The sequence below is a fragment of the Vigna radiata genome, chromosome 6 (assembly GCF_000741045.1).
Source record: "Vigna radiata var. radiata cultivar VC1973A chromosome 6, Vradiata_ver6, whole genome shotgun sequence".
Taxonomy (NCBI): domain Eukaryota; kingdom Viridiplantae; phylum Streptophyta; class Magnoliopsida; order Fabales; family Fabaceae; genus Vigna; species Vigna radiata.
The window spans coordinates 25,216,227-25,222,535 of record NC_028356.1 but is presented as its reverse complement, the minus strand read 5'-3'; the positions used below and the strand labels follow the sequence as shown (position 1 = coordinate 25,222,535).

Sequence of the window (6,309 nt, the reverse complement as noted above, 5' to 3'; positions counted from 1 at the left end):
TCGTATCAAGTAATATAAAATGGTAAGACCAAGTATCGTTTCCCAAGAGACTCATGCCACCAAACAATTGTATAATAACTTAACTAATTAAGACTTAAGAATGATTCCATTGAATGTAATTTAATTGCAACAAAAGTAAACATAATTTAATTGTATAATAACTTGATCTTTTGAAGCTAAAACAAGAATGAATGAATGGTATTGAGATGATATAAGATGATGATGTTGTTGGGGTTAGATTTCACCTACTTCAGTTTCATGCACATTAGAACTCTTCTTCTTCATTGGAATGTTAATGTCACTTACAAAATTACTTAGAATCTGATCCCTCAGTGTAAAAAGCCTAGCCTTGATTATTAGACCTCAATCCATTAAAAACTTAATAATCAATTTCGCATTAAGAGAAGAAGCTTAAGATAACTAAATGGCCTATTTCTATCCTTAGATAATATTTCCTTTAGGTGAATTCCTCCATATCAGGGTTCATAAGTTATTTCCCAGTAACAAATAAATCCAATCATCAAGCTTTGAATGGCCAAAAACATAACAAGCATTATGAATAGGAGAAAATCATTAACATTCATTGAAAGAAGCATAAGATAGTCAAAACATGTTCAAATACATCAAATTCAAAGGTTACATCTTTCCCCAACAACAAATGAATTTAGGTCTCCATTGTCATGGAGAACCTTGGCTTACAATGGAAGAATGTAAGTGAGATGGAAAACCTAGCAAGAGAAAAGGAAAGCTCCCGCATGCCCAATCTTCCTCCAAAGGGTCGAAAATAGGGTTTTTGTGCTTTAGTAGTAAAAAGATATCCACCCTACTGTGTAGAAGCCTTTAAATAGATCAAAAGTGCCACATAAGCAAATGTTGTTGGCGCTCAGTGCCCTGACTTGGGACAACCAGGTGAGACTGCACAAAGAGTGGCGCTCAACGCCCCTTGAGTGAGCAACCAGGCGTGATGAAGTGTAACTGGCGCTCAACGCCCCAGAAGAGGGCAACCAGGCATGGTTGCGAGACCTCCAATGCTCAGCGCCCCAAAAGAGGGTAATAGGGCGTCCTTGAGCCTTCTGTAGCCTTCTATTCTGGTGCTTTCGCAGTCCTTCCTGGGTTCCAACTCCTTAATACTTTGACCCTCTTCCAAAACATACCAATAACCTACAAAATTGAGAGAATTAGTGATAAAAATCATTAAGTATAACCTCAACTAACTTATTCACAAAATTCAACTAAAAGCAAGAGTTTAAGCAAGCTTCAAAGTTAACAAAAGTTGATTTAGTATCAAAATTGCATCACAAATAACGGTAAAAACAACCGTTATCAACTATTGAGAGGTATACAACACGACTTGTGGCTAAAGGTTACACTCAATCTTATGGTATAGATTACAAAGAGACATTTGCACCGATAACCAAGCTCAACACTGTGAGAATACTTTTGTCGCTAGCTGCAAACCAAGATTGACCTCTTCTACAATTTGATGTGAAAAATGTTTTCCTACATGGTGAAATTTCAAAAGAAATTTATATGGATTCTCCACCAGGCATGACATTTTCAATTGGAATAAAGGTTTGCAAATTAAAAAGGCTCTATATGGAATAAAATAATCTCTAAGAGCATGGTTTGGAAGGCTTACCAAGTCTAGGAAGGCTTTTGGCTATAGAGTAAGTAACTCTGATCACACTTTATTTTTGAAAAGAGGAAAAGGAAAAATTACAGCGTTGATTATATATATATATATATATATATATATATATATATATATATATATATATATATGACATAATTGTTATAGGAAATGACCAGGATGAGATTTCTAATTTACAACAACATCTTGCATGTGAATTTGAGATGAAACAACTTGGAAACCTCAAATATTTTTTGGATATTGAAGTAGCTAGATCAAAAAATGGTATTTTCCTATGTTAAAGAAAATATACTATTGACTTATTATCGGAAAGTAGGCTACTTGGGAGTAAACCAACTAATACACCAATTGAACAAAATCATAAACTCTTTCAATGCTTAAATTCAGCAAGCATATATAGAGGGAGATACCAAAGATTGTAGGAAAATTAATTTATTTGTGCCATAGACGTCCATATATCACCTATGCAATGAATGTTGTAAGTCAATTTATGCATGACCCACGAAAGCTTCATATGGATGCTGTTGAGAGGATTTTGAGATATTTGAAGTCCGCTCTTAGAAAAGGAATTTTATTCTCAAATCATAGAAACTTAAAGGTAGAAGGGTACACTGATGCAGATTAGGCAGGTTCAAAAGATGATAGAAGATCTACCTCTAGATACTTTACTTTTGTAGGAGGGAATCTTATAACTTAGAGGAGTAAAAAACTGCCTGTAGTAGCAAGATCTAGTGCTGAAGCAGAATTCAAAGGCATGGTACTAGGTGTATGTGAACTTTTGTGGATTAAAAATGTGCTATCAGATTTGGGCTTTAAACCAAATGAAGCTATGAGTTTGTACTATGACAATACTTCGGCTATAGCAATTTCTCACAAATCCTGTGTAACATGATAGAACAAAGCATGTTGAGATTGATAAACATTTCATCAAAGAGAAGCTTGAAGCTGGAATAATTTCCTTTCCTTTTGTAAGATCAGAATTGCAGATGACTAATGTTCTCACCAAAGGGGTATCAAGAAGATTGTTCAATAAATCTCTATTAAAGTTTGGAATAACTTGAGTGAAAGTGTTAAGATATGTCAAATATTCTATTAATAGATATTAGACAGATTTTTATAATTTAGATATTATTATAATTTGTGCAGATTTGAATATCTGTCATTCATTTAATAGATGAAGAATTATAAGATTCTTCGTCTATATATATGATACTCCAATATTTGAAATAATACATTAGAATTATTCTCTATTTTTTTTATACCTTCTTAAATGAATTTATATAAACTTTTGAGAACTTATTTGCATGTAATTAGTATGGATGGGAAGATGCATTAAATGCACACCGTGTAACATTAAATAACTTTCCTTCTTATTATATTGGTTTGTTGTACTTATCTCCCTTTTCAAACATTGTTCCTATAAGATCATATGAAATAGATAGCCTTTCTAAAATTAACAATGTTCATCTCAAGGAATTGTTGAAGAAAGCTTTTCCAAAATTAACAAATATTATATATATATATATATATATATATATATATATATATATATATATATATATATATTAAGAATAATATAATAATAATAAGAAAATATTTAATTTTAATTTATATATTTTATAAACTCCATACACGAATATAATTTATTTTATTTTATACTAAAATAATTAGTTAGAGTTAATCTAGAAATTTGGTTTTATTTTTAGTTTTGTTAATGTTTTATGTTTAGTCTTTAAAATATACTAATCAACACTAATTTTGATATTTTAAAATATCTTAAAACCCTTTTTAATATATATTTTAAAAACTGAAGAGAAAAACAATACCAGATTAGTCAATTTAGTATTTGAAAAAGTAAAAAGTTTAATCTAATTCCTGAATATGATAGCTTAATGATGATTTGTGAGTTGAATTGATTCTTAAACTTAATGAATATAATTGTTAGTATTCAATGACCGAGTCATGATTTACCCTTTGTTTTATCTGTGATGGTGGTTGAATGGAGAACTACTGTCAAAGCAGCTTAATATTCAATTAAAGTCAAAAGTTACACATCAGAGACCAGATCAACACTGCCTATTTATTGATTATAAAAAAGGTGCACGAAAATTTGGAAGATCGAAATAATTATTTCAACACTTAAATTTTTTACATTTATTTAATATTATTTTTATTTAACTTTTACTTTTTTTTTCTTAAAAAATTATAAAATTTTATACTTTTTAAACTATTTTACTTTTATATTCTATGTAATGTGAAATGAGTGTAAAAATATATTATAATATTATTACTCTTACTAAAAATATTTACCCTACAACATTGTACAACAAATATTTTACAGCAAAAATGATTTACAACTTTTATTGTTGCATCAACCTTTCATTTCATACTTCTCTTTTACTTTTCTTATTTCTGTATTTTTGAAAATATAAACTTATTGTACATTTACAATTTTTCAAACAATATTGTCTAGGAACTTACATCACTGGGTCCACTTCTCATGATTTTTCCTTTGGTTTCCCACATATATATTCTCAAGAATACCTCACTCTACATTTCTTCATCTAATTAATTAATAGTTCATCCCATTGGGATTGGCTTTTTTCATTGTTTTCCTCCATCATCCTTCTTCTTCTTCTTCTTCCCTTTCTTCCTATTGTGAATTGAGCCAAAACATGAATAGAAATGCTCACAAGGAGGAAAAAGCATGCTGCTATTTCCACCCAAAACAAGTAGTTGTTGGTGTGTGCCCCTTGTGCTTGAATGAGAGGCTCCTCATACTGGCTGCAAAACAAGACCATCACCATCATCATCATCATCATCACCATCACAGGCTTCAAAGTTCCACTCAGAGGAAGCCTTCAGCTTCTATTCACAAGATCTTTGCTTTTGGTTCTCTCTTCACTCGCCACCAATTCAAATCTCACCACTACTATGATCAAGATGATGCCTCTCCCAGCCCAGAAGGAAAGACCTTATTTTGCACATTGCTTGATATTGCTATTGTCAAATTTTATTACCCTTTTTCCCTTTTAATCTCCCTCTATGCTTAATTATATTTTTTATTTTAAAAACAAGATTTTATCTTTGGTGGGGGTAAGTTAAATTTGCAGTGCTGCATCACTGTTGGTGGTTGTTTTAATCTTCTTTCATCTCATTTTCAATAACCTTGTTCAATGTGCATACATGGTGGGTGAAACATTGCTATTAATTGATGAAGAGTTAGCATATAGCCTAGTGTAGCATGTGCATGTGTGTGTATCTTCATGTGCAAGGTTAGACTATGATGACGATGAAATTAAGGTAAGGAAAACGTAGCTGCTAAGAGTGTCAAAACACCATAAGTGAAGGTTTTCAAATGTTCATTTTGATCCTTCAATTCTTCCTCCTGGCGTGGCGTGTGGGGGTCATACGCAAACGACAAAAGAACTATAACACCGAAATCATGTTTTGTTTAAGATTATATAGATTTGCTGGGGAATTGAGTTACAAAACAAATTATTGGGCAAGATGTCATTCATGTTTCTGACATATATGTCAGAGTCTAAAACAGTTTGAAGAAAAATTGCGCCAACTAAATTTGATTACGAACCCCCTTCTAATTTGGGCAAAAATTCATCATATAGATGCATAAGTTGTTGGTTGTGTGTGTATGTGTGTATTATATATTTAAAGCGAATCTATGTATCTATTCCACTGACTGGTTTTGTTTGTTATTCTATTATGTACATCTACCTTTAAAACATGTTAATTTGTCTTATTATGTGTGATAGAACTACATAATTTTAAAATGTAAACCTAAAATAAACACATTTAATTTAATTTTCTGTAGAACTTGTAGTAAAGAATAACAATTTTTTTTTTTTAAATTTTTTATGTGGGTGTGTTGTGTCTTCAAGTTATGATAATGACAGTGTGGAATTGGTTGAACTTTTCAGAGTCGTTCATCTCAATGAAGTTTGAAGAAAATGGTGTGGCTTCATGGGAAAAGAGCAGTCTCTCTAACAAGTGTAATAAGGTATGTGTAGAGGGGAAGGTCGTAGAGAAAGAGGAAAAGGAGAACAAGAGTGTGATAGAGCATGGAAAGTCAAATAACGCGTTTAGATGGAGAAAGCGTATGGGCCGTTTGGTCCATTTCATCCAATGGAAGAGGTCCAATAAAGGTGGTGTGGGCCATGTTGGTAGCAAGGTTGAAGGAGTGAAGGTTAGAAAGGGTTGGATGAGATCATTCACAAAGAGGAAGACCGTGGAATAAAGGGGTAAAAGGAAAGTGACATGTACCAAAAACACTTGCTTTTCTCTCTCTGCTTTTCTGGTTACTACTTACTACCAGTAAGTGTGGATGTGAAGTTTTTAACAACATATATACACTGCAAGTACGATGATATATGTTAACAACTTTTTATAACAATTTTTTAATAATAAATTACATGTTATTATTTTATTAATTTATATATAAATATTGTAAAAAAGTTGTTAGAAAAACATTTTTCATAATACAATACTACTACTTTGTTGATTGATCACTTGAAAATGTGCTTTAAATACATGAAAGTTAAAAAAAATGAGTGATTTGCATGCTTTTAGGATTTGGGAATGAAGTTCTTGTTTTCTTTGTGGTTTTTAAATTTTTCATTATTTATTTTTTTTGCTAGTTG

At 31.4% G+C, this 6,309-nt stretch overlaps 1 pseudogene; it reads left to right on the top strand.

Annotated features, from left to right (window-relative positions):
- Positions 1-4,178: 4,178 nt before the first annotated feature.
- LOC106763611 lies at positions 4,179-5,987 on the top strand (annotated as a pseudogene).
- The last annotated feature ends 322 nt before the right edge of the window (positions 5,988-6,309 follow it).